At 45.6% G+C, this 27,136-nt stretch overlaps 1 non-coding gene and 1 pseudogene across 1 annotated transcript; one reads left to right on the forward strand and one right to left on the reverse strand.

Moving 5' to 3' along the window:
• Window positions 1-10,679: 10,679 nt before the first annotated feature.
• LOC114631903 lies at window positions 10,680-10,824 on the forward strand. Its single transcript, XR_003713022.1, has one exon. It is a non-coding gene; the product is annotated as a U11 spliceosomal RNA (small nuclear RNA).
• Window positions 10,825-24,134: 13,310 nt separating this feature from the next.
• On the reverse strand, window positions 24,135-24,621 carry LOC114631895 (annotated as a pseudogene).
• Between the last annotated feature and the right edge of the window lie 2,515 nt (window positions 24,622-27,136).

The raw sequence follows: 27,136 nt of genomic DNA on the forward strand, positions 1-27,136 counted from the left end.
CATGGCCACACCCACTCCAACACAGCCACAACTTCTAATAGTGCCACTCCCTGGGCCAAGCATAGACAAACCATAAGACACACCACACATACACGCAAGCAATACATTCATCCTAAATACCATTTATTTAGGATAAATAAATAAATGAGGCATCAGTTTATAAGGATCGAAAGCATTTTAATGGCTGGCGGTCTGAAGCCGTAAGTTATAGATTAAAGTACACAAGAGGGAGTTGATGAGGCAGATCTGCAGAAACTAATTCGGTGTGAAGATGTAGAGCAGCCTGTACATATGGAAATTGCCCTTAGGTAGCCCGCCCAGAACTACACACAATATTCTATATAGCCTAATTGCCACACAGCAGAACTCAAAAGAAAGGAAGGAAGCTGGGAACTTGGGAGGCAGAGGCAGGCTGTTCTCTGTGAGTTCGAGGTCAGCCTGGTCTACACAGTGAGTTTCAGGACAGCCAGGGCTACATAGTTGAGATCGCATCTCCAAACGAACAAAAATGCATAAATACCAAACAAAAGAATCCAGACTCAGAATCTGCTGTTTCATTGCACATACGTCCAGTTAAATGAATTAAATTAAGCCCAGGATGGTGGGGAAGATTTGGTAGTCTCTACTTCCAGAAACTTCTCCTGCAGGGGACTGGCTAGAACTGGTATTCAGAAAGTTATCTTCAAATCCGGCACCAAAGGAGAGCTGTTTAGTTACTCTGTGCTGTCTGTCAGAAGTCAGACGAATGATTTTGTAGGAGAGGAAGAAGGGCTGCTTTTCTTTATCTGGACGCCCGTGTGTGTTCACTCACCAACCGGTGGTTAGAAGTGTGCTCGGGATGACTTAAATTTCTGTATAAATGTTCTACTTCAGTAAAATACATGAATACAGACATACATTGGAAAGGGATGGAATTGAATGAGGGTGGTCAGCCTGGGGCTTGAACCTGCAGCAGCAGCAGCAGCAGCAGCAGCAGGAGCAGCAGGAGCAGCAGGAGTAGCGGTATGGGGACCTGGGAGCCCCAGAGTTTGTTTGAGCATAATATTGTTACGCACTGTGTAAAGATTACCCTTGTATTATTCAAATGCTGATTTCTATGTCCCCAGATCTGGTTGCGATCCGGACATGGAACTGTAAAGCTTGTTTTAGTATCTCCTGGCTCAATGTTGTATAAACCCTTGCTCCCAATTTATTCTCTGACTTGTCAATAAAAGCTGATTAGCCAATGGCTGAGCAGAGAACAGAAAAGGGCTGGATTTCCGATCCCAGGCAGGGGAGGGGGAGAGAGGATTTGCCTGGAGGAAAGTGTCCTGGAGACACCTTGGGAACACACCTGGAGCAGAGAGAGCCAGATCAATACTAAGATGCAAGTATCTCCGGGACTTTGGCTGGAAGGTAGCCAGACTACCTTTGGGGATTAGAATAGATTAATAACTGCTCATCTATTGTGCCATAAAGCTTGATTAAACAAATCTTATAGTCTTCGTCTCGTTTATTTGGGATCTCGTCAGGATAAAGAAAAAAAATATCACTTAAAATTTTACTTACAAGTTTGGTGTTGCTTTAATATCTTTGGGGACATTTTCCTGTGGATTGACATCTGTGAAGGGCCAGAGTCCACAGGACAATCTTGGGGATAACCTGGTAACCTGTAAAGTGGCTTTGAGGCTTCAGACAATGGATGAGCATGGGTATCAGATTTCATCACACTCTGTGTAAAATATGACAATAAAAAAAATCAATTCATTTTAAAAAATAGTTGGCATTGGCTTGCTGATGTCCTTGGGGTACCCCGAAAAGACAGACACAGGATACAGGATACACTCTGGAAGGACCCAAGTTCACCGTGAAGATTCGATTGCAATGGAAAACCGCACAATATGCAGACACACAATCCATTCTGAGCAAACATCCACAGGCAAAGACGAGCTGGATGGCATGAGCTTCTGTCAACAAGAATATTGGAAAGAATTAAGTTGTATAAAATGGCTTAAAATAATTGCAGCTATGAAATGGGGTGGAAGTCAGAGAGAGAAAGACTGCTCAACATAAAAACAATTACAGATGAGGCGGAATAGAAAACAAACAAAAACCATCCTGCAGCTGCTGTGTTTATAAAAAGATAAAGAGAGGGGGAGTGTGTTCTATGAAGGTGTGGTGAGGTATGGGGGAAGGGGGTGTCTCTGCAGGGCCCATGTGGAGGCATCCCTTCCTGCTGAAGGACCAGCCACACGACTATGGTATAGTGAAGAATAGATTTTATTCAGGGCATAGGGAGGGGAGTTAAGAGGGTAGTAGAGGCAGAGTGAGGCAGAGAGAGAAGAGGAAAGGCCCACCATGAGCACGTGGGGGAGAGGCCCACCATGAGTATGGGGGGGGGTATGGGGAGGGAATGCGGAAAGAGAGGAGAAGGGAAACGCAAAGGAGCAAGAGAAAAACAAGACAGAGAAGACGACGAACGTTGGCTACAGAAATATAAACGGATGATAGGTAAGGTCTTTTAAAATCTCAACAATCACAGAAACGACCTGTTTCAGGGAGTTTTAAATCAGTGTAAAATACCAAAAGAATGGAGGGGGAAATGAGGTTAGTATCCTGAAGACTGGTGAGTACATGGAGTCCTGAGTGAACATGAATTGTTGTCATGGACATGGCCGTGTCAAGGACCACTATGCCCGGATCGATGGGAATGGTGATGCCTTCTTCCCCTGGTTCAAGTACCAATGAGGACTGTGCAGAAACCATCAATCATGGCTGCCCCCTCTTGATGACCTCTGCCTGAGACTGTTCCTCTACAGGAATCCCCTACCAGGGCTTGTTAGCCCACCCCTTTCTCCTGTGTATAATCAATTCTCTGAGTTGACTAGCTGCCTCTGGTGTGTCTCCGTCAGACCACAAGGCCCACCTGAGCCCAGCTTTGCTCCACATCTGTCTGTCATCTCTTCGTTTCCCGTTACTCCAACAAGGTCAATCTCCAAGCCTTTGCAGGTCACCCCAGAAGAAGTTTTAAAAAGAACGAAGTAATGACAATTTTTCACGAGAATTAAATATTTTGTTGGATAGTTTATTTTTAAAAAAATTTTTTGTTGTTGTTTTGTTTTTGTTTTTCGAGACAGGGTCTCTCTGTGTAGCCCTGGCTGTCCTGGAACTCACTCTGTAGACCAGGCTGGGCTCAACTCAGAAATCCGCCTGCCTCTGCTTCCCAAGTGCTGCGATTAAAGGTGTGCGCCACCACTGCCCAGTGTTATCTTAAAAATTTTAAAGGATACTGAATATATATTTTCCAAAAAGACATATGAATTTATTTGTTTATTTATTTATTTTTAATGTTTGAGCTAGGGTGTCTCTAAGTAGGCTATGGTTTTTCTGGAACAGACTGTGTAACCTAGACTGGCTTTGAACTCATAGAGCTCCACCTGCCTCTGCCTTCTGAGTGCTAAGATCAAAGGTGTGTACTTCCACGTCTGGCTGCACATTTCTAAAGGAAGTGACAAAGATGACCACCTGTTGCTTTCAGGGAAATCCAGATGGAACCCAGGAGACAGTCCTTCAAATAACTGAAAATAAACAGACATTGTAAGCTATTGGGGAGAACGTGGGAAAAAAATCTTTTATCATCTTCATACATTCTTGGTCAGATTATGAAATTGGCAGCCACCTTGGAAAAGAATTTGGCAACTTCTCAAGATGTTCAACAGAGAACCTTGTTACTCCTCGATCTGATGCCTAGTATACATCCAAGAGAGGTGAAACCATCTATTCAAACACTTACACGTAGAGGGAAGGGAGGAGGGAAAAAAAAACTCACAGGAAGATATTCCTAACCTTGTTATTCAGAATCACTTCACAATCTTTATAAGGAAGAATGACTCATACCACAGAGCACATGAGCCTTGCAATGCTATGCTAAGTGAAAGACGCCAAATCTGAAAGACACCCCTTGTGTGGCTTCAGTTATGCAGCTGAAGGGATGACTCAACAGTAGCTAAGAGCGCCTACTGCTCTTCTCTGTGGAAGACCGGGGTTCAATTCCCATCATCCTCACTGATGGCTCACAATCATCTGTATCTCTCGTCCCAAGGGATCTGACACCCTCTTCTGGTCTCTTTGGGCACTGCACATACCTACATACATGTAAGCAACACACTCATACACATCAAATCAAATATGATTATTAGAAAAAGGATTTCACTTATGGGAACTGTTCAGGTTTGGGCATCCATACAAACAGAAAGTAGATTTGTAGTTTTCAGAAACGGAGGGAGAAAGATAAGCCATAAATCCAATGGATTTCCCTACAGGCAAGAAGGAATGCCTCTTGTATTGTTTTTAAGATGCATGTTTGCATATAAGGAAACTCGGTGCATAAGGCCTCACAGGCATCCTATCCGGATGTGTTACTCCTTCGTCTTCCTTCTATGAAGATTAATCTTCACTACCCATTTGGCTGGATTTAGAATCTGCTAAGAGACAAACCTCAGGGTCTGTCTGTGAGGATTTTTAGCTGAGGTGAGATTTGCCCTGGATGTGGGTATGGCTCCATTCCATGACATGGGTCTCTAAATATAAAGAAAGGAAACAATCTATGCACTGTCTTCCTTCTCTCCTCTCTCTCTCTCTCTCTGCCTCCAGGCTGGGGACACATGTGACCAGCTACATCATGCTCCTGCCATCATCTGCCCTTGACATAGTCATTGTTGTCTCTTCAAGCTGCAAGGTAAAATTAACCCATTGTCTTAGTTAGGGTTTCCATTGCTGTGAAGAGACACCATGACCAAGGCAACTCTTATAAAGGAAAACATTTTAAGCCGGGCGGTGGTGGCGCACGCCTTTAATCCCAGCACTTGGGAGGCAGAGGCAGGCAGATTTCTGAGTTCGAGGCCAGCCTGGTCTACAGAGTGAGTTCCAGGACAGCCAGGGCTACACAGAGAGACCCTGTCTCGAAAAACAAAACAAGAAAAAAATTTCATGGAGGTTGGCTTGTTGGCTTACAGGTTCAGAGGTTTGGTTCATTATCATCATGGTGGGAAGCATGGCAGCATCCAGGCTGACATGGTACCGGGGACAAAGCAGAATGTTCTACATCTTGATCTGTAGGAAGCAAGGAGGAAACTGAGAGACTGGGTATAGCTTGAGCATATATAACCTCAAAGCCCGCCCCCACAGTGACACTTCCTCCAACAAGTCCACCCCTCCTAATAATGCCACTCTCTAAGGGCCTATGAGAGCCAATTACATTCAAACTCCCATAGTCTTCTTCAATCAAGTGGGTTTTGTTCGTTTTGTTTTAAATATATTTTGTTTATTCTTTGAGAATTTCATGTGTATGTACATTGTATCATTTAATTTGAGTCTGGTCAGGTATTTGGTCACAGCAACAGAAAAAGTATTTAATATATAAAATCGGTACCAGGTTAGATTGGCTATGCTTCAGTGAATGGCCTCACATCCATGAGTGAGGTAGCACAGATTAGAATCAGTAGTTTTTAAAAAAGGTGGGCATTGGGAAGGGTGGGTGTGGATCTGAGGAGAGGAGGGGGAGAAGTAAGGGTTAATATATTTTATATTGTATACTTGTATGAAATTATCTCCCCTATAAAAGGAGAATATTATATTTTTAAGAATTGGTACCAGGAGTGGGGACAGCACTCTGATAAATAAAAACATCCATGTTGTGGTAGCCCATTGGGATATTCCATGGAAAGTTTGGAGCTTCAGACTAGGGAAATTCCAGAGTTCTGTAAACAGCTTAATCGGCCTTTCTATTGGGAACATGGGAGACCAGAATACTGAAAGTACTGCTGACTGTGGGTGGTGTGCTTAAGATGTTTCAGAGGCCAACGGGACCATAACGAACTCAGCCAGAGGCCATTTTTGTTGCATTCTGGCAAAGGATTTTGCTGTATACTACTTATGTTCTAAAAGTTTGAGTAAGGTCGTATTCGAAAGTAATGAGATCATTTCTTTGGCTGTTGGTGAATTTCAGCACAGTACTCAGGATGTGGCACCGGTACTGTTCACTGCGCATGCTCAGATCTACGATGCAGGAGTGGGAGGGGTGGAGCAATGTGCTGTTTAGTAAGGAGAGGGCGAGAAACTCTGTCTGCTTCTGTAGGCAAAAAGAGGATGCAGAGGCAGTACCTGCAATTGCTAAAAAGATTAGTGTCATTAAAACGAAACGGCATGCTCTTACTGAGACAGTTGGGAAGGTGTCCCGAGGACAAGAGCCCAACAACGAAAGGTTAAAACGGTTGTTTTAAGGGGGAAAAAATGCATGTTTGTTTGAAAGGAGAGCCTGTGGGTGCTGTTGAAGGGTTTCTCTGCTCAAAAACAACTATCTGGCCAGGCGGTGGTGGCGCACGCCTTTAATCCCAGCACTTGGGAGGCAGAGACAGGCGGATTTCTGAGTTTGAGGCCAGCCTGGTCTACAGAGTGAGTTCCAGGACAGCCAGGGCTACACAGAGAAACCCTGTCTCGAAAAACCCTGTCTCGAAAAACCAAAAAAAAAAAAAAAAGAATTTCACCTCAGCCCATTATTAATCACAATTTTTAAATGTTTTTGGTTCTTAATCCCCCTCGAGGCTGGGGAGAAATTAAAAGATATACTGGCTTACTTTCCAAGTCTCCCAAGTTCTCAAAGGCAAATCTCAGGTCTGATTCTTTCTTGGGTTGAATGTGTGCAGCTCCTTCCGGTTCTTCCCTCCTGCCTCTGAGGCTTCTTCCGGTTCTTTCCTCCTACCTCTGAGGCTCCTTCCGTTCTTTCCCTCCCACCTCTGAGTTTTCTCTAGACAAGGGCGTTTTTTCATCAGTGCCTCAGCCTTGAAGCAATTCTTTCTTTCACTGAATATTTCCTGGTGCTAGGATCACACACATCCTTTCACTGGCCTAACCACCTGGTTTTCTTTGCATGTATTCATCCTTCCAACTCCTTTGGGTTACAGCAACCCATACTCGTTGCAAGTTAATTCTTCATGATAAGCCTGTGCCACCTGGAGTCAGGTAACTTTGATTTCGGTTTCAACTCCACCTACCACTTGCCACAATCATGAAATAAATCGGTGTAATATATAAATCAAGTCAGCTGTTCTCAACAGGAAGCTGTTTTATCTTTTGGGTGACTTTGACACTGTTTGGAAGGTTTCTGGTTGTCATAACTAGGAGTTGTTAGTAGAAACCAGTGATAAGTACTCAGGGGCTCTGTCAAACATCTCACCGTGCTCTAGACAGCTCCTCACAAAGGAAAAATTGTCTGTCCTCAATAGTCAAGGGTGCCGAGGTGGAGGAGCCTCCCCTCAGGTGCATGTTGGTTCTGGTGTGTTTTCTCAGCAAACTCACCTTGTGAATTAATACCACCCCTGTGAATACAGATCCTTGTTCCGAGTTAGGTTATCTGTGAATTCGATCACCATGCCCTGTAATCTTCACCCAAACTATTAATCAAGTGGGGTGCAGACTGCCAGAGTCCTCTGTGAGGTCAATGCCAGGATAGCGTGGGTAGCCACCGAGCTGGGGCCATGACTGGAATCTGCTGACGTTCAAATGCCATCTCCACTGACAACTGATTGTGTGCCTGTGGAAATGTTATTTGATAGACACGTGTCTTGGCTTCCCCAGCTGTTAAAATGAGTCAGAGCTATATAGTTAACACTGTATAGTTTAGTGAGACACTTAGGGTCCCAGCACTCAGGCAGAAGGATCACAAGGTTGAGATTAGCCTGGGTAATATAGCAAGTTTCAAGGCCACTATAGCTACACAGTGAGTCTTTGTCTAAAAAAAACAAAAACAAAAACAAGGGCTGGGGCCAGTGGGGTGGCTCAACAGGAAAAGGTACTGTCAACCTGCCAACCCAGGTCTCCAATCCACAGGACTCAAATGGTGGAAGAGGGAAAGTGACCCCGTTATCCTCTGACCTCCATATGCACGCCTACACATGTAGGCGTGTAGGACACGTGGGGATTTTGTTTGCTTTTAAGAAAGGAAGACAGAGGCAGTGGTAGAGCCAACTATCTTGTTCAGTCTTCGATACTAAACAGAAAAGTTCAGATATCAAAGTCCGGTGACTAACCCATAGGAAATGGTATTAAACGCCTGCCATGTCAACTAGGTAAATATTCTGTAGTTTATACCAACTTAAGGAGTTACCTATACGTACATTCCCTAGTCTATAGCTCAGGAATAACAGGAATCTTCTGAGGCAAGACATTAACTCCCAGAAAGTGCTGAGACTCCCAAAGGATGCTGGGAAAAGACACCATGGCTCCTTCTGCAGTCCTGGCTCCTCACAGCCCAGGACACTTGCCTTTTCCTGAGTATTGGACAGAGACAATGATGAGTCCATAGATAAACGTGTGTACATGTGAATAAACTCAGGGCTTACGCCTAAATTCTGAGAATTGCTGAAGGCACAATGTACAAATGGTCAGATATGGCTGACCTCTGACAGCCGAAGTTGGCTTGCACCTGAACCTTTTGAGATGTCAGTGGTTCCTGGGGGCATCAGAAGCCTCCAAGCATGGTGGGAGGGAAGCGTGTGACTCTGTGTCACATTCTCCCTGAAGAGCACATGTTTTATTTTGCTTACATGTGATACATGTGCATGACCAAAAAAAAAAAAAAAAAAACAACCCCCCCCCAAAAAAAACCATATCACTTCATTTCAAAGCACATGCTTCGATATTATTAGATACTTGCATGGCCTCTTATTAATTTTCTGAACTAACATTAAATAATAGAGACCTGGCCAGGCAGTGGTGGCACACACCTTTAAGCCCAGCACTTGGGAGGCAGAGACAGGCAGATTTCTGACTTGGAAACAAGTCTGGTCTATGAATCGAATTCCAAGACAGCCTGAGCTATACAGAGAAACCCCCATCTTGAAGACCTGAACTAAATCAGTGAACAAAACAAACCATCTGTTGAACTCTTTTTTTTTTTTTTTTTTTCGAGACAGGGTTTCTCTGTGTAGCCCTGGCTGTCCTGGAACTCACCCTGTAGACCAGGCTGGCCTCGAACTCAGAAATCTGCCTGCCTCTGCCTCCCAAGTGCTGGGATTAAAGGCGTGCGCCACCACTGCCCGGCTCATCAGTTGAACTCTTAAGACACTGCACAGCAAAACTGTAGTAGTTGTTTTCTCTTGCTGTGTGTGATAAAACACCAAAACCAAAGGTAACTTATGGGAGAAAGGGTTTTTATTTTGGGTTTATGGTTACCGAGAGAGAGGCCATATTGGTTGGGGAGGCAAAGCAGCATAGTGGCAGGCATGATGGCCAGACCAGGCCTCTGTGAGATTGCGTCATCAATCGCAAATACAAAGCAAAGAGAGCAAAATGAAGTTGAAGAAGGCTCTAAAGTCTTAAGCTGGCCGCCAGTGACATACTTCCTCCAGCAAGGCTGAAATAACTCCCCAAACTATGCTACCAACTAGGGACCAGTTCTTCAAATAACCAAGCCCATGGGCAACATTTCCCATTTAAACTGCTACAAACACCAAAAATAAAATTGAAAATCCCTGCCCTGGCCTGCAAATGGTGATTTCTGGCTTACGGCAGGATCGAAGGCTCGCTCTTTGAACACGTGCATGCTAGTATGCAGTTTACCTCTATACAATGAAACCACATTGTTCATCTCAGGGAAACAGCTGGCTAGCCTTCTCCCACTGGGAGCAAACCTCACCTAGTTAATGTAGGGGTTTGGTCTGGTGTTGCTTGTATTAAAATGCTTTGGATTCAAATTCTGTACCCCAAGATCTGGTTACGCCAAGATGAGCAGATCCTCACGTATCCGCATACCAGCCTTAATTGTGTAAACCTTAAATTTAAAACTACTGGCTAAATAAAACTGGCGACAGCCAATTACTAGAGGGAATAGAGAGAGGTGGTGTTTGAGTTACCAAGCTGAGGGCCACAGGTGCTAACAATGAAAGGAGGAGGGAAAAGGTGGGCGGGGCTCAGAAAACAAGCTCTTCCACAACTGGTTTTGTAATTCTAGTAGTTGGCAAAGCATCTGCCTTCCGGTGAATTCATTTCCATATAGAAAGGTGGACAGGCTAGGGGTGAGGTGGAGACTATCATTCTTAGCAGCCAAGTTTTAGGAAACACATTTGCTACAAGTAGACAGTCAGCAGAGGCAGGCTTTAGGAAACCATGGGTGAAGGCCCAGCGGGAAGAGAGAGAAGAGCACCAGGAAGAATAGCCAGGACCTGAGGCTATTGATCCTAAGGTTGTTGAGAAACAGCCGGAAGGCTACAGCAAAGGTAGAGGAAGAGCATTTGCGCGCCAGGAAAGGTTGTGGCGTTAGACTTGAGCAAGAGACGTCAGTGGCTGGAGTTGGAAGACCCGGATGTTAATCAAACAAAAACAGTCCCGTCTCAATAACTACTGAGGCTGGGTGGAGAAGGGCTATGCGGTTTTTTTTAAAAAATCATATTGTTTACTGTGTGTTTGGTTGTTAATATGGAAGGTTTGAAATGTATCAGAAGAACGCTTCAGAAGACCCGGGGGCGGGGGGGGGGGGGGGTGCAGAAAAAAAGAGCAGTGGTTAGTTGTGCTTGAAATGGTGTAATGAAACCTAATACTGTGTACATGCTAATTAAATTGTTTTAAATAAATAGAATAAAACGTAATATAAACCCTGTCTCAAAAAACAAAACAAAAAAAAAAGTAATATAAAAAGTGACCGAAAAAAGGGCTTCTGTCGTGAGTGGCACACGCAGGGTAACTCGATTGCTCTGCGTGCGGAATCGACATCAAGAGATTTCGGAAGCATAATTTTTTGGTAGTTGGGCAGCTGGTGATCAAAAAAAAAAAAAAAAAAAAAGTGACCGAAACGGGGTACAAAAGTAAGAGGGAAAAAGTTTCCTCCAATATTCCGGCGAGAAGCAGGGGTGGTGTGGGACGGGTGACATCGAAGCCGCGGAGAAGTGGGTGCATTTTGGATCTATTTTAGGAAGTAGAGAGAATTGGTTGACGGATTTGTATGTGGAGTGGGAGAGAGAATCAAGACTCAAGGCTGACTGAGCCACCACAGGAGAGGAATTGCCATCCGAGGAGATGAGAAAGAGTGAGGGACGCAGGAAGTTCAAAAGTTCAGCCGGGCTCCCCACGCTTGTCAAAGTAAGTGGCGATCTCGAGGCAACAGCTGGATATCAAGGAAAGGAGGAGCTGAGATTCAGAGGCAAGGTCGTGGATAGATGGAGCCCACCGTGACTAGAGAGCGGATAACGGTTTGACTACGAAGCACCCCTCCCAGGCTCGGGCTCGGGCTCTAGATGGGGCCGCTATTTTGGGAGAAGGTAGAAGCGGAGCTTGGAAGAAGAAGCTCATCGCTAGGGTACTTGTTACTGAAGGTTACACCTGGTCCTCGGTCTCATCTCTGTCTCCTCTGCCCCCCAACACACACACACACACACACACACACACACACACACACACTTATTGTCTTCAAAAGACCCGGTGATGTTGTGCCTCCTTACAGAAACACAGAGGCAAGCGACCCTGCACCGAATCCTTGAGCGATAGGCCCTCTTAAGCTGCTTAGCCCAGAGATTTTGAAATTAATACAACAGCACTTAAAGCTCCAAGTCTGGATGCTGTCACCGCTGACTCTCTCGTATGCTGTGGTCCTATTGAAAACAGAAAAGGCCCTTGCTTTAATTAAAAGGCTCACACATCTCTCCCATCTCGGAATGTAAGAAAAAAAAAAAAAAAGATGATCTGAGCCCTCGCCATACCGGTATTCTGAATGCATATATATTAATCATTTCTACAGGGGCCATACGCTGTCATCTTATAAATTATGTGCTTCTGGTTCACACTAAGTGGAGTGCGTTTGTTCTGGCAGTGTGAAAGGAAATAATTTCACATCTTGAAGGGTCGAATGGAAGACAAATGAAGTCACTTCCTTTCTCTGTGCCAGTAATCTCAGAAGCTTTTACTGAATAGAAATTGTTCAGTATTTTACTATATGACTATGCTGGTCACCCTTCTAACAGATTGCCGGTGGAGATGCCCATTGTCCTTTAAGTCAGGAGACCACGTGTGAGCTCTGGATTGTGTTATCTCCTTTGGGATTTGATCGAGCATGTTCCACGAGGTCTTGAATTTCTGCAGATACTTGTAGCATTTTCTAAACTGGCCTTCTGTGGTAATCGACAGTGGGACTCCTGTTTTTGTTTTGTTTCTGTTATTGTTTTCTCAAGACAACACTTCTCTGAGTATCCTGGCTGTCCTAGAACATGCCCTGTAGACCATGCTGGCTTTGAACTCAGGAGATCCACCTGCCTCTACCTCCCAAGTGCTGGGATTAAAGTGGTGAGCCACCACAGCCTGACTGATAGCAGTAAACTTAGTTTCTACCTTTAGAAACAGTAAGTTGGGGGCCAGGGTAATAATTCCATGGGTAAAAGCACTCGAGTCCTGTGTCCCAGAGCCAACATAAAACCCTGATCCTATGACTCCCATCTGCAAACAAAGCACTCCCACTGGGAGATGGGAAGCAGAGACAGGAGAATCCACGTGAAGCTCGTAGGTCTACTAGCCTGGGGTACAAAGCACAGGAATAGAAATGAGAGAGAGAGACACTAAAAGTGGAAGCAAGCTAGCTCTAACCTCCACACAGGCTCTGTGTCATATGTGTGCACACATGTATGCACACACTCATACAAGCACGCACTGCCGATCACGTACATTCACACACACACTCATTCATACACACATGCTGGTACTCGTGTGCACACACACACATACTTGTACACACAGATACACAGGCTTTCAAAAACACCACCAAAAATAAAACCCACAACAGCCCCCTCCATGGCTTTTTTTTTTTTTTTTTTTTTTTGCTTTCCTTTGGCCGTTGGCACCTGCAGCGGAAATCTGAGGAAGAGCGGGGTTACAATAGAATAATGTGGTGTTTTTGCTGTGGGGACCCAATGTCTTCCCTGACCCCAATATCCTTCTCAACACGATGAGCTTCCGTGAGATTAAGCCCTTAGCTTTCATTCATTTTGTGTAAAGCTATTTAAATTTGCAGGTGTTTTGCCTGCATGTTTGTCTGTGTGAGGGTGTCAGATCCCTTAGAACTGGAGTTACAGACAATTGTGAACTGCCAGGTGGATGCTGGGAATTGAACCTGGGTCCTCTGAAAGAACAGCCAATGTTCCTAATTGCTTAGTCTCTCTCCAACCCCTAAACATGATCTTAAGGGATGAAAAAATAGAAGAGCCATACTGTCATTTCTTGGGAAGTATGCTGTGATTGCTCATCTGAAACCACAATGATTTTGAAATTTGTAGAAAGGTATCATGAGGTTAATAAAATACAGTAATCCTAAGGTGTTGAGATACCCTCTTTCAAGATTCATTTATGGATATGAGTGTTTGTATGTGTGCCCACATGCCACAGAGTACAGTGGGGGTCAGACGACAGCGTGCAGGGGTCAGTTCTAGCTTTCCACCACGTGTGTCTCAGCGATCCGGCATCAGGGTAAGCAGCCAGCACTTTTACACATTGAACTGTCGCCTAGGGTTATCCCCTACTAAGAACCTGGGCCATACACTCGTCTCCTATTTACTTAATGAACTTGCTGGGATCTGCTGACCTTTTCCTTAAATCTCTTCCCCAGAGTGAAAACTAAAAAACCGAACAGAACATATTTCCCCGTTCCCTCAGTGTCTTGAAATTTACGTTTTTCTGGCATTTGCTTTTCCCGAATCTATGACTTGTCTGTGGCTCACGTCTTCAACGGCTTCTCTTTCTTGTTCCCTCTTCATTCCCAACAAGCTCTAAATATAAGTCTGTGATCTTCTCCAGATTCGGCCTTTTGCGATGCGATGGTGCCATCTACAAATGCACGGAGTCCCATTATGGCTATCCTGAGAATCACGTGGCCCGCGAGTCACAGGTTAGACACATCTATCTCCTTTCCATGTTATCGTTAAGGTCCCTTCTTTCTCTACTGTTCCTGGTCCCAGGAATATGTCCCAGTCTCCTTTAGGCCAATTTCAATGGGTCCTCTTAAGAATGCTTTTCTGTAGAGCATTTCTGTTCATGGATAACTTCCTGTCTTCTCTTAAGAGACTGTAACATGTACGAGAAAGGAGATCTTTTTTTGTAGCTTTGGTGGTTCGAATGAGAACTCCCCTCATGGGCTTAGATATTCAAACACTTAGTCCCCAGTGGGCGGCGCTGTTTAGGGAGACTGTGGACCCTCCTAGAGGTGGAGCCTTGCTGGAGGAATTACGTCACTAGGGGCGGGCTTTGGGTGTTTATAGTCCCCCTCACTTCCGGTTTGCTTTTTCTGCTCGGTGCTTGTGTAAGATGTGATGTAGCGTCCTGTGTCCTGTTTTCGCTGAATGTCTGCTGCTTGCTGCTCCCCTCCTATGGTGGACTCTTAACCTTTCTGGAACTGTAAGCCCAAATAATCTCTTCCTTCTGTAAGTTGTTTCTGGTCATGGTATTTTATTGCAGCAATAGGGAAGTGATAGATAGAGTTACTTATCAGTGATCTCCACATGCCTAGGACAGTGTTCCGACCAAGGCAATGACTTAATAAGTGTTAGATAAATCAGTAAATTAAATAAATGTGCTGAGCTCAATGGAATATACTTGTAGTCACGGGAGCCTACAGAAGTATCTCTTAGAGTCCAAGAGTTCAAGGCCAGTTTGGGCAATATAGCTAGACCCTGTCTCAGTATTAAAAAAATTGTAGGTGGATGGATAGATAGATGCGTAAACAGATAGACAGACATATAAAAACGAGAGAAATTGGCAGGACAGACTTAGACCAAATTGATAAAGGTGTTTGTCCCAGAAATAGGAGGAACAGACTTATATTTTATTTATTTTTTTTTAGCCATAAAAAGAAAAATGAGTATGGGTTATTTAAAGGTTTCCCTTTTGGGTTTTATGCATTTTTTCCACATTTTGTAATATAAACAGGTTTTATTTGAAATCAGGAAAGCAGAATGCGGTATAGAAGGAGGTGGTTCTCACTACCAACCTCTTTCCCAGTTTTGAAGCAGACTGGCTTCCACTGTGTTCTTCCCCAGACACTTGCTTTTGTTTTCTGCAAAGGACATAGTCATTTATTTTGATGTGAGCCCACGTATTAGAATATTTTCTGAATAGGTATGTGTGTAGGCTTTCTTGAACATCACTAAGGGAAAAACATAGACTTAGATGTGTCTCCATGGCAACGGATTCCGAGCAAAGATTGATCCCTGAGGATAACAGCAGTAGATATTCCAGCCATGGAAGGTATCTTGGCTTGCCTCCAGGCTGTACATGCTGGCTATCAGAGCGCCTGGATCAGGGCTCATCCTCAGCCACAGCCCCTCTGCTTTCCAAATGTGCTCAGAGCCAATGCTGGGGGAGCCTCCTGCCCCGATGCTGCTGGTTCTGAAAGCTGTGGCTCCCAGAACTCATAGCTGCCATCTGAAGCCTGCCTAGCCTTTGCTGCTTGAATGAAGTGCAACTTGAATCAAAGGTAGCATAATCTCTCATCTGCACTGAAAACCTGGACAATACTGAACCCTACTGGGTTTTCTATACAGGCAAACCTATGATAAAAGATGCTCGCCCCTCTTCTCTCTTTTCCTTATGGGACAGAGTCTTATGCAGCTCAGAATGGCCTTAAACTTGCTATGTATCTGAAGATGACCTTGAGCTCTTCCCGTCTTTAATGTGTCACCCTGCCTGGGATATGGGGTATCCAGGGATCTGGTCAGATGTGTTATCTGGATGTTTGTTAGGGTTTTATAGGCTGCTTTAACATTTAGCTCTTAGTTTCCCACTAAGAACCTTGAGGTCATGCGTGTTCTCTGACATCCGGTCTCCGGTGAGATTTTTGCTCTTATTGAAGTAGAGGAAACAGATTTGGCCTTCCATGAACCTTCCGTTAGGGATGGGAGATTATTTGAAGGGCTCCTTTTTTGCTACTCCAGTAACACCTGCCTGCTCATATTACTGAACACCACTGAAAACAACTGAGGTTAAAACCTGTTGCCCCGGGCCAGAGGGTGGTGGCTCATGCCTTTAACCCTAGCTGCCTGTGAGTTCGAGGCTAGTCTGGTCTACAGAGCAAGTTCTAGGACAGCCAGGACTACAGAGAATCTCTGTCTCAAAATAATAACAACAACAATAATAATAATAAATAATGTTGCCCTAAGGGCTGGAGCTCTGGATCTTCCAGAGGACCAGAATTCAGTTCCTGGCACCCACATCAAGAGACACACAACCTTTCTGTAGTCTAAGCTCCAATGCTTCAAAGGCCTCAGGTCTCCACCAGCACCTACACTCCCAAGCACATCCCCACTAGCAAACATACTCAGTTGCACCGTGAAAGCTCACCAAATGAATCATTCAGAAGTCGTAGACCTGGGCCAGTGTGGTGGCTCAGTGAATCTGAGTGCTGGCTATCCGAGCCTGCTGACCCGAGTTCGATCCCCAGAATCCATCCACGTTAAAGAGCAGCATGCGGTCGCATAGATCTGTAATTCTAGCACTTTCATAGGGAGATGAGAGACAGGAGAATTAAGCTCTTGGGCCAGCTGGCCTGGAGTACACAGAGTATCAGTCAGCAGCAACATGAGAGACCCTGCCTTACCAATGTGGAAAATGAATAAACTCTTGAAAGTTGTCTGAGTTGTCACTGAGAGGCCCTGGCTTACAAACAAATACATAAAAAAGTGGAGAGTGAAGGAAAACACTGGTGTTGACCACTGGCCTCTACATGTGTACACACACACATATGTATACACATGGGAACATGTATACACACACACGAGAGAGAGAGAGAGAGAGAGAAAGGGAGGGAGGGAGGGGGGGGGGGAGGAGGGGAGGGAGGGAGGGGCAGGCTATATGAGTTTTCCTGCTCTTAGATCTTTCCAGAGTCAATCCATGCCTGTCAGGGTCCAGTTCATTTTCTCTAAGCACACATGGCCTGTGGGGAGTAAATGTCAACTTGCAGAAAAAACAGCATGCAATACCCTACAAGCCTTCAGAGCACCTGCCGCCCCCCCGCCCTCCCCCCCCCCCTCTGTCCCTCCCTCCCTCCCCTCTTCCTCCCTCCCCCATGCCTCATGTTCCTATATGGCTATGGGTGTATTAATACATGTCTTCTGGGTTATGTTTCTCTGGAGAACCCTGACAGAGGAGCTTCTGCCTTGGGTTGAGCGAGAAGCACTGATAACTTCCCTTAGAACCTATGTCATGGAGACAGTGAGGTAGAGTTTGAAGGCCAAGTTGAGGAAGGCTTGCCTGGGAATTGGACATGAGGGAAGAGAGGAGCATGCCTACTTTCGGGGCATGCAGACAGAGCAAAAAATATGCTGCCCAAACAAGGGTATTTGTTGACTCAGTAGGAAATGTGTGTGTGTGTATGTGTGTGTGTGTGTGTATGTATGTATATATGTATATAACAGGGCCCCAGACCTTAGTATTCCCTCAGACCTTAGCACAACTGACTCCATGATGGAAGTACCATTCAGGCTGTAAAACTCAGTATGTAGACAGCACCACTTGCCAAAACCAAAACAAAGACCCAATCCATCAAAGTCCATAGTCCTAGGAAAGTCACTAAATGTACTGACCCTGTCTTTTGGCTTCTATAGTTCAGCTTCTGGCTCACTGTTCTTGTTAACTGAAGTGCGTCAACCCAGAGCATGGTTTCTGTGCTTAAAAGTTCACCCTGAGAGAGGCTCAGGGCTACACTGAGATTGTGAGCACCCAAGGTAGTTACCAGCCAGTTAATAAAGATCGTCTATTGGCTTAAACCCATGTCTGAGCAGTCCTCTCTGGTGGTTACCCCACAACACTAGCTGTCCTGGATCTTCCTTTGAAGACCAGGCTAGCGTCAAACTCCTGCCTCTACCTCCCCAGTGTTGGGGTTAAAGGTGTGTACCACCACACCCCGCTTAATAGCTCTCTTAACTTTGGGACAGCAGAACCTTTAGAACTCACCAAGATGCAGCCCGAATGAAGGATTGCCTGCAGGAGTTGCTGGGTAATGGTAGACAGGCCAGTGGAATCTATCACCAAGTGACAGGCTCATTCATAGGAAATTTGGATTACTGCCACAGCAGGTACCTGGGTCCTCTGCAAGTCCAGCTTCTAATTACAAAGAAGTCTGTCTTTTCAGTGTCTGCCAATATGAGTGGCCTAAGCTAAGAATTTCCATTTGTCCTTTCCTCTTCCAGGAAGTCTGGCCAGACGTTCGTAGAAGGCTTTAGAATCAAGAGACGTGTGCTGGAGGCTTAGAAACAATTCTACTTCTTCGGAATGCCTCCCTGGGGCACACAGAAACATTATAGTATTTTGATACAGTCTGAACAGGCCACAGGGACGAGAGCCTGGCATCCTTTACACCTCCTTAAGTCATCCCTCTCCTTGCCCCTCCCCCCCCCACCCAGGGATGGGAGATGCATGCAGAGTCTCTTTCATGATTCCAAGCTGGGAATAGGTGGGAACTCTCTTCATCTGGGATATTATTACAATCAGTGGGGACAAAGATCGTTCACGTATGCAACAGCGTGTCTTTTTCTGTTTACCTTCTCTGTTTTTCAGGCACTGACCGTGACGTGTGCAATGCCTCTCCTTGGTTGTCACCATAACTACACCTGGAATTACTTGAAACCCCAAGGTGGGGCACACCTGTGTTGGGTATTTGCTTAATTTGAAGATCCCCTGGATCTCTGAGGTAAAAAGACCCAGCTTTAATCCAGATCTTTTGAGGTGGGAGGGACTTCCTCTAATCTGGGCCCCGCCTTCCGCTAGAAGCCTTTATAAAGACAAGGAAGAAGGCCATTCTTGGTCTTTTCCTGCTTGCCCTCACCTTGCTAACGAGTCCATTCCTTCACTGGCATTGCGGCCTACTTCTTCAGGATGCCAGCTTATGCTGAAGACCAGCTGAGACATCCAGCTTGATTCTTGGGCCTTCTCTTCATAGGCAGCCATTGTTGGATTAGCTGGACCACAGCCGGTGGGTCGTTTTAATAGATCCCCTTTCTATATACACAGAGAGATTCATTGTCTAAGTTCTGTTCCTCAAGAGAACCTTGACTAGCACAATGTGTTCTCCTTTAAACCTCTTATGGACAGGGGTTTCTCTTATACAGCTGAGGCTCATCCTCTGTTTTCGAGTGTGACCGTTCACATATGTGGAGAGGCATGCAAACGAGAGTATGTGTGTGCATGCCTACACACACGTGTGTAGCTCAGGGATTAACCTTTGCTGTCATTCAACTAGAAATGTCCATCTTGGGCTGGAGAGATGGCTCAGCGGTTAAGAGCATCGACTGCTCTTCCGGAGGTCATGAGTTCAACTCCCAGCAACCACATGGTGGCTCACAACCATCCGTAATGAGATCTGATGCCCTCTTCTGGGGTGTCTGAAGAGAACAACAGTATACTCACATATAATAAATAAATAAAAACCTATGGGCTTGAGCGAGCGGAGGCCAGAGCAAGAGGGAAAAGGGAAGGGGGGGGGGAAGAAATGTCCATCTTGTGCTTTTGATACAGGGACTGTCACTGATCTGGAAGTCACCACACAGACTAGGTTTACAGGCCAGAGAGCCCTAGTGATTCACCTGCCTCTGCCTCTGCAGTGATGGGTCCACAAGTCTGCATCCCACAGTCTTCTTTACGTGGCCTCTAGGGGCCAAACTCAAGTTCTCGTGCTTGCAAGGAAGCATTTTGGCATCAAAAATGTATCTCTGGCCCCTCTTACTCTGTTTTCAATGGGTGAGTGACAACATCCTGGCCTGATAAAACAAAACAAAGACTACACAGCTCTTGACTTGAATACTACGTATCCATTAGGTTTGAGAGCTAACCGTGAACATAGAAGGGTTTATTCAACATGCTTAGGTATTTCTCTACCACAGTACTAACACTATCAACATGACCATAGAAGACGGGCTTGTTTCTCTCTCTGTGCCCTTTCACCTTTCCCATAGGCTCACAACACCTGCCAGATCCTGGGCTTTCTAGCTGGCTTGCTGTTTTGAAAAAAAAAAAAAAAAAAAAGAGTCAGAAGACAGTCCACCTGCTGTTTGCCTGGAATTCAGGAAATGAACATCATGCCATATGGGCTCTTTAACAGCCACCCACGTGGCCCTAGACACAGCATGAGATCTCTTGGCAGCTGGGACAGGTGCCACTAGGGTGGCTGCTTTGCATGGAAATGACACAGATTTTTAAAATCTCCCGTTTTTTATTGCACAGATAGAAAATGAACGTTGGTCTTCTCCCCGACTGTAGACAGAGTCAGTTTCTCTGACCATTCATAGCCCAGCAACGACAAAAATTCATATCAGTGCCAGCCTTACAGTTAGCATCCCATGAGCAGAACTAGCTTATACATCGTGAGTAAAAAGCCTTGATTCAAGGTGATATGGGGGCTGGCACTTAAAGCCTCCCACCCCCACTCCCCGTGACATACTTCTCCAACAAGTCTTCACCCCCAAAACCTCCCCAAACAGCACCACCAGGAGGTGAGCAAGTGTTCAAATGTCTGAGTCTATGGGGGACATTTCTCACTTAAACTATCTCAGACCTCTACGGAAGACATACTGGTGCTCAGACACTATAATGTGTTATTTATTGCTTTACAAAACAAAACAACAAAAAACGGCACTAAAGTAGGCCTAAGAAGAGGAAGGGGACTAGTATGGGGGGTGGGGGGACGCAAGTAATGGGTTGGGGTGAATCAAAATATAAAATATATTATGTACGTGTATAAAGATGTCAAATTGAAACCCATTTTTCTAATTAATATGAGACAATCAAAACACATTTCAGATTTATTTATTTAATTTTTACCAGTTGAGAAAGCTAGGCTGACTCCATGACAGGCTTCAAATTGGCAGTTCAGGAGACAAGGCCTAAATCTCTGTTTCTAAGAACCGGGCAATTCCAGGCCTCAGAAGCTGCCCCTCTACCTGGCCTGAGGCAGGGACAATGGGTCAGCAACAGTTTCCAGACTTCCTCAGCTACCTCCTCAACAACAGTTCCCAGTCCCCACACCCTGGTAATGGAGTGTCCTAGAGATAGAGCAAGATAAAGGTGACCCCAATCCCCTAATGTGCCTTAAATCAGGCCTGTGAGCTCACTTGGTGGTCTCTCTATCTTGGTAATGGGAGACCCCAGCATGCTGGACTTCTGCAGAGGAAAACACTCTTTGCATTTATATACTATTTGAGTCTGGGTGTCATTCTTCAGTGAATCATGGAAACTTACAGTGTGCAGTTTTGCCTGAATGCGTGTTTATATACCAAGCCTGTGCCTGGTGCCCCCGGAGGTTAGAACATGACTGGTCCCCTGGAACTGGAGTTAACAGATGATTGTGGGCCGCCATGTGGGTGCTGGGAGCTGAACCCAGGTCCTCTGCAAGAGCACTATGTGATCTCCTATAACCACTGGTTCATCCTCCCAGCCCTCAAAAAAAAAAAATTTATATATATATATATATATATATATATATATATATATATATGTATGTATGTATAGTATAGAATAGAGTTTATTCAGGGCATGAGGATGGGAGTTAAGAGGGTAGTAGAGGCTGAGAAAAATAGAAAGAGAGTAGAGTAGAGAAGTAGAGGCCAGCCATGAACACATGGAGGGAGAGGGAAGGGAATAGGGAAGGGAGGGGGGGAGGGAAGAGCCCAAGATGGCAAGAGAGAAACAAAAGAGCAAGAGATCTCTCAAAAATATTTTTTAAAAGTCAAATTAAAATCTTTTTTTTTTGTACTTTTGTGTGACTAGGTTTACCAAACCATCAATGAATTTGTTTTTCTAAAGGAAAGAGGGAGGGATCATAGGCGTCTGGATTTCTGGAGAGAAGGACGATCTGCCGGAAAGGGCTGAGGGGAATACCGAAGCGTGTGTGGAGAGCCAAGGCAGAGTTTACTGGAGAGAATAGATTGGGGCGGCGAAACTTGGAGGAGGTGAGTGACCCGGGCTGTGTGTATGTCAGGGTGCCCACCAAATTGAGAGGGCTAGCACTCCCTCACAAGGTCCAAGAACCGCGGAAGCAAAGATGGCACCTGTATGCTTGGGTAGCATACTTTGTAATGCCGAGGCCACAGCTGGCTCGTCCTTCTGGCTGCAGGGTGTGAAATGTGCTCACTTAACTAGCAAATACCTCCGTGTTGGAGTGGAACCCCTGCAGAGGTCACGGGGGTGGGGGTGGGGGTGGGGGGTTGGGGGGGTTAGTGGGGACTCATCTGACTAAAATGCTATCTGGGGAAGGGATTAAGCTGATTAGGGTGCTATCAAAGTGTGTGGCGGGGGAAGGATAGTAAGTGCCTAGGATGCTATCTCTTTGGTCTCCTGTACAGCAGAGCGCCCCCTTCTGGCAGCTTTCAAATGCACTCCAATAGTCTCACTCAGAAGAGCCAGCAAGGCAGCGTTAGGAGTTGCTAAGAATAAAGAGCAGAAAAGGTTGTTTAAAGGGTAGGATTGAGTTCATCATTCTGGCGGAACGAGCAATCAGAAGACAGACACTGTCCAACCTCAAGGAATAGGTCTAGATGGGGAAAAGTGGGCTCAGGATAATTATGCTGTGATTTACCACAGCTGGCTTGGACAGACAGGGACCCGGATGCTCCATCAGTAGTGAGATCCTTTTAAATTACGATGTGCGGCGTGCATGTATACATGGATGTTGCTCTTCTGTGGCTGTTACAAACTACCAGACAAAAGCAACTTAAGAAAGAAAAGAGTTATTTTGAGAGTATATAGTCTGTATCACACCTGTCATGTGTTCACAGTTAGGAATCAGAGAGAGCTGTATGCTTGTTCTCAGGTTGCTTTCCTCCTCCTCCTCCTCCTCCTCCTCCTCCTCCTCCTCCTCCTCCTCCTTCTCCTCTTGCTCCTCTTCTTCCTTCTTCTCCTCCCTCCTTCTCCTTCTTCTTTGCCTTTTTAAATTTAGCCCAGGACCCCAGCTTATGAGATAGTACCACTCATATTCAGGATGCCCCGCCCCCTCAGTTAATCCTCTCTCCTGGCCACGTCCAGAGGCGTATCTCCCAGGTACTCCAAGTCTAGGCAAGCAGACAGAAACACTCTGGCATCTCAGTATGTCTGCATCCACTTGTGCCCTGGTATTGACCATACCTGTGGGTCAATATGGATAAGCACTGCTTGCATCAAGCTAACAGTATTTTCTTTAAGTTCTATTGGCAGGCTAGTTCTTTCTTATTTTTCACAATGGAGTTTGCGCCAGGAAAACAAGCAGGTCCCAGGAAAGAAAACGTGTAGGTGAAAGTGTATAGGAAAGAGAGGCAACAAGAAGGAAGAAAAAAGGAAGAAAAAAAAAAACAGTGAAGCACAGTTATGTGCCTGTCAATCAGAGATGCAGTATTAGCCTCACAGGGGACAGGCGGTGGCAGCTGTTGGCAGGAGACAGATGCAGTATCGTTTGCCATCTTGAGTCACCAGCATTGGTTAGTGGCACAGAGATGTGTACCTCAGGTGACAGCCACAGCCAAATCTAGGCACTCAGATGAGTGGAGTGTTCTTTGGCATTTTTCTAATTAGTCCCACACAGTTAAATGGTTCCATGGCAAGCTCAGGCTTGGGCTTCGTCTCCCTCACAAGATTCTCCTCTCTCAAGGGCTAAGGCCAGGCAGGTGCTGCTTGCTTCCCTGCTACATGCACTCAGTGTGGCTACATGCACTCAGTGTGCCTGCATGCACTCAGTGTGTCCACAGTGCACTTAGTGTGTCTACAGTGCATTTAGTGTGTCTACATGTACTCCATGTATCTGGACTGCACCCAGAGTGCTCAGGCCACTGATCCCCGATGGCCCTTCCTTCCAGAGAAAGAAGAGGCAACGAGGCAAAAGAGAACCAGTATCACGCTCAAGCAATGGGCTACGCCATCCACCTCTGTGGCAGGCAGTTGTAATTTGCTTCTTGGCACAGGGCAGGTCTGCAGGGTTTAACAGTTGAAGAGTGTAAAGAGCACCCACTGTGGACTTAGTGCTTCATTCTGCAGCAGGCATGCCAGTACAAGAAACTCCAAGACATAGTGGCACCCTTTAAGAAGTTAAAAATATTCCAAAGAGGTCAATATTAACAAAAGCACAAAACATTTTTTTGTTTTGTATTTCTGTTTTTTGTTTTGCTTTGTTTTTTGAAAATGTTAGCGTTTAATTAACCCCTGGAGTGGCTTTTAAGCCACCAGAACACAGGCACCTCCGACACCCTTAATCTTCTCTTCAGCTCTTCTGCTGAAGAATTTGGCCTTCACGATGACAGGTTGCTTAGGGAGCGTTCCCTTGCCCAGAACTTTGTAGTAGCCTGATCGCACAACATGAATGACGGAAGCAGCACCAGTCTTGGTTTTGGCTGCATTGACCCGCATCTGCTTGCTAACCAACGTCCATAATTTATCCAGGTTGACAGTTAGGGAGAAGCTCTGGTTCCTCTTCAGGTGGTAATGCCTCATACCAACTTTCCCGAAGTAACCTGGATGATATTTGTCAAAGTTGATCCTGTGGTGGTGCATGCCTCCAGCATTTCCGCGGCCTCCTGGGTGCTTCCGGTGCTTACCGCTGCCGTGGCCGTGGCTAAAGTGGCCCTGGAGCTTCCGGGTCTTCCTCAGTCTGGATGGCATGGCGGTGGCAGAAAGGCTCTGGGTTTTTTTTTTTTTTTTTGAGCAAAATAGTTCTTGATGATAAAAATGCAAAGACATTCTGGAATGGGAGTGTGTCCTTGAACAAGGACCTAGGCGCACATTGCTGGCTTACAGACAATTCCGCTAGGCGCTGCCCAACAGCTGCCTAGCAACAGCTTACGTCATCACCTGCTGCCAGGTGTGAGCCAGGCAGTCTAAGAAGACTGCTCGCCACCCCAACTCTCCCCATCGTCTTTCTCTATCGCTGTCTGTTCCCACCTGTTCCCCGCTAGCCTCTTACCTCTCCCCCTCACTCTCCCCTCTTCTCTGCCCTCATAGTTCTGTTCCTCGCTTCCCCAGTTCCCTGTTCCCTTTCTTCTCCCCCTCCTCTCCCTCCCGTAATAAAAGGCCTGTCATATGGCGTGATCCCTCAGGGAGACATATTGGCAAGGCTCACCAAGATACTTCCACCCATCGCCATTATACCGCGTTATGAAACAGAACCCACATGGCAGGTTGGGGGTGAGAAGAGGCGACAAGAGGCATCCAAGTGGGAAAGCAGAATGCTCTTCAGACAAATATTTGCTTAAGGCTCTCAGTAGACATGAAGTCCACCATAAGATGAGTTCTTCAAAGGCTAGTGCCCCGTGGTAAGCTCTCTTGGTGTATCCATTCATCAGACAAACCTTGGTGCTGAGGCTAATCAAGAGGGACAGACAGAGCCTCTCTGATATACAGCGGTTTACAATCTAGTGGCAGAGGCATGGTTTGTATATGCTTGGCACAGGGAGAGGCACTATTAGGAGGTGTGGCCTAGTTGTAGTAGGTGTGGCCTTGTTGGAGTGGGTGTGGCCTTGTTGGAGTAGGTGTGGCCCTGTTGGAGTAGGTGTGTCACTGTGGGCATGGGCTTGAAGACCTTCATCCTAGCTGCCTAGAAATCAGTATTCTGCTAGCAGCCTTCAGATGAAGATGTAGAACTCTCAGCTCCTTCTACACCATGCCTGCCTGGATGCTGCCATGTTCCTGCCTTGATGATAATGGACTGAACTTCTGAACCTGTAAGTCAGCCCCAGTTAAATGTTGTCCTTATAAGACTTGCCTTGGTCATGGTGACTGTTCACAGCAGTAAAACCCTAACCAAGACACTGGCACTGCTCACAGGCCAGCCATGTTGCAGATGGGAGAGGAGTGGCAGAAAACCTCTCACCCTGTCAGGTCCGTTCATTTCTGAATCCACAAAGTACAGTGAATGGACCATACGGAAGTAGGATACACATGCAACACACAAAAACACACACTATATGTGTGTATAGCACACATTATACCACACACCTATACCAAACAGTGTGGTCACACACCATATGCCAAATGAGGTGGTATAACACACATCATACCACACACAGCACAATACATACAACACAGCGCACAACACACATGCAGTATCTATATAACAACATACAAAACAGCAAACACATTCAATATGTGTAACATAACACATACATAGTACACACAGCACAAATATACAATATATACACAACACATGCAACAGAACACATATACAACATACTACACACACACACAGCACACACAACACAAATATACAGTATATACACAACACATGCAACACAACACATATTCAACATACTACACACACACACACACAGAGAGCAAACTCCCTTTTGAACCATCTGCATAGATTATTTCTAGGCTCATCATTTTTTAAAAATATACTTATTTATTATTTTATATGAATACACTGTAGCTCTCTTCAGACACACCAGAAGAGGGTATCAGATCCCATTACAGATGGTTGTGAGCCACCGTGTGGTTGCTGGGAATTGAACTCAGGACCTCTGGAAGAACAGTCAGTGCTCTTAACCGCTGAGCCATCTCTCCAGCCCCAACCCATCAGTTTTATTTCAGTGTTTACTGCTTTTGCCATCACACATAGATTCACTAATGGTTCATACGGCTTGCTGGGATAGTGGGAGAAGGGGATGCTTTGTAGAGAGAGCCATGGACAGCGTCCAGCCCACCCCAAAGTCAAAAGGACCAGCATTCCAGAGCATCTCTATTCATTTGGCTAATTAACCAGCAGGCTCAGCTTAACATAATCAGATCACTGTTTCTGAAAACATCTCCTACACCACAGCCCCCACTAGGAAGGGTGCCAGCTTAATTCCTGGCTTGGCTCCTTGGCTGCTCCCTGGCTGTTCCCTATTGCTAGCTGCTCAAGGTGGAGAGCCCAAGATCTCCCTCTTGGAGCTTTGCTCTCTCAGGCACCTGGGATCTACTCCACCCATCAGCAATTCATTTTTGGTGCAGGCTCCAACACTTCTCTTGACCTTGTGGTTTCCGTCTTCAAACAATCTTGCTCTGTCTTGCTTTCTTGCTAGCTTCTTTGCAATCCAGGCTCTGAATAGCTGTGGGTTAGTTTAGTTAGTGCTAAAACCAAAGTCCAACAATAAAGAAAAAAAATCTTTCAGATTAAAGCCATTTTTCTCCCAGTGGCCTG

This window comes from Grammomys surdaster, unplaced genomic scaffold (genome assembly GCF_004785775.1).
Source record: "Grammomys surdaster isolate TR1022 unplaced genomic scaffold, NIH_TR_1.0 367, whole genome shotgun sequence".
NCBI classification, from domain to species: Eukaryota; Metazoa; Chordata; class Mammalia; order Rodentia; family Muridae; genus Grammomys; species Grammomys surdaster.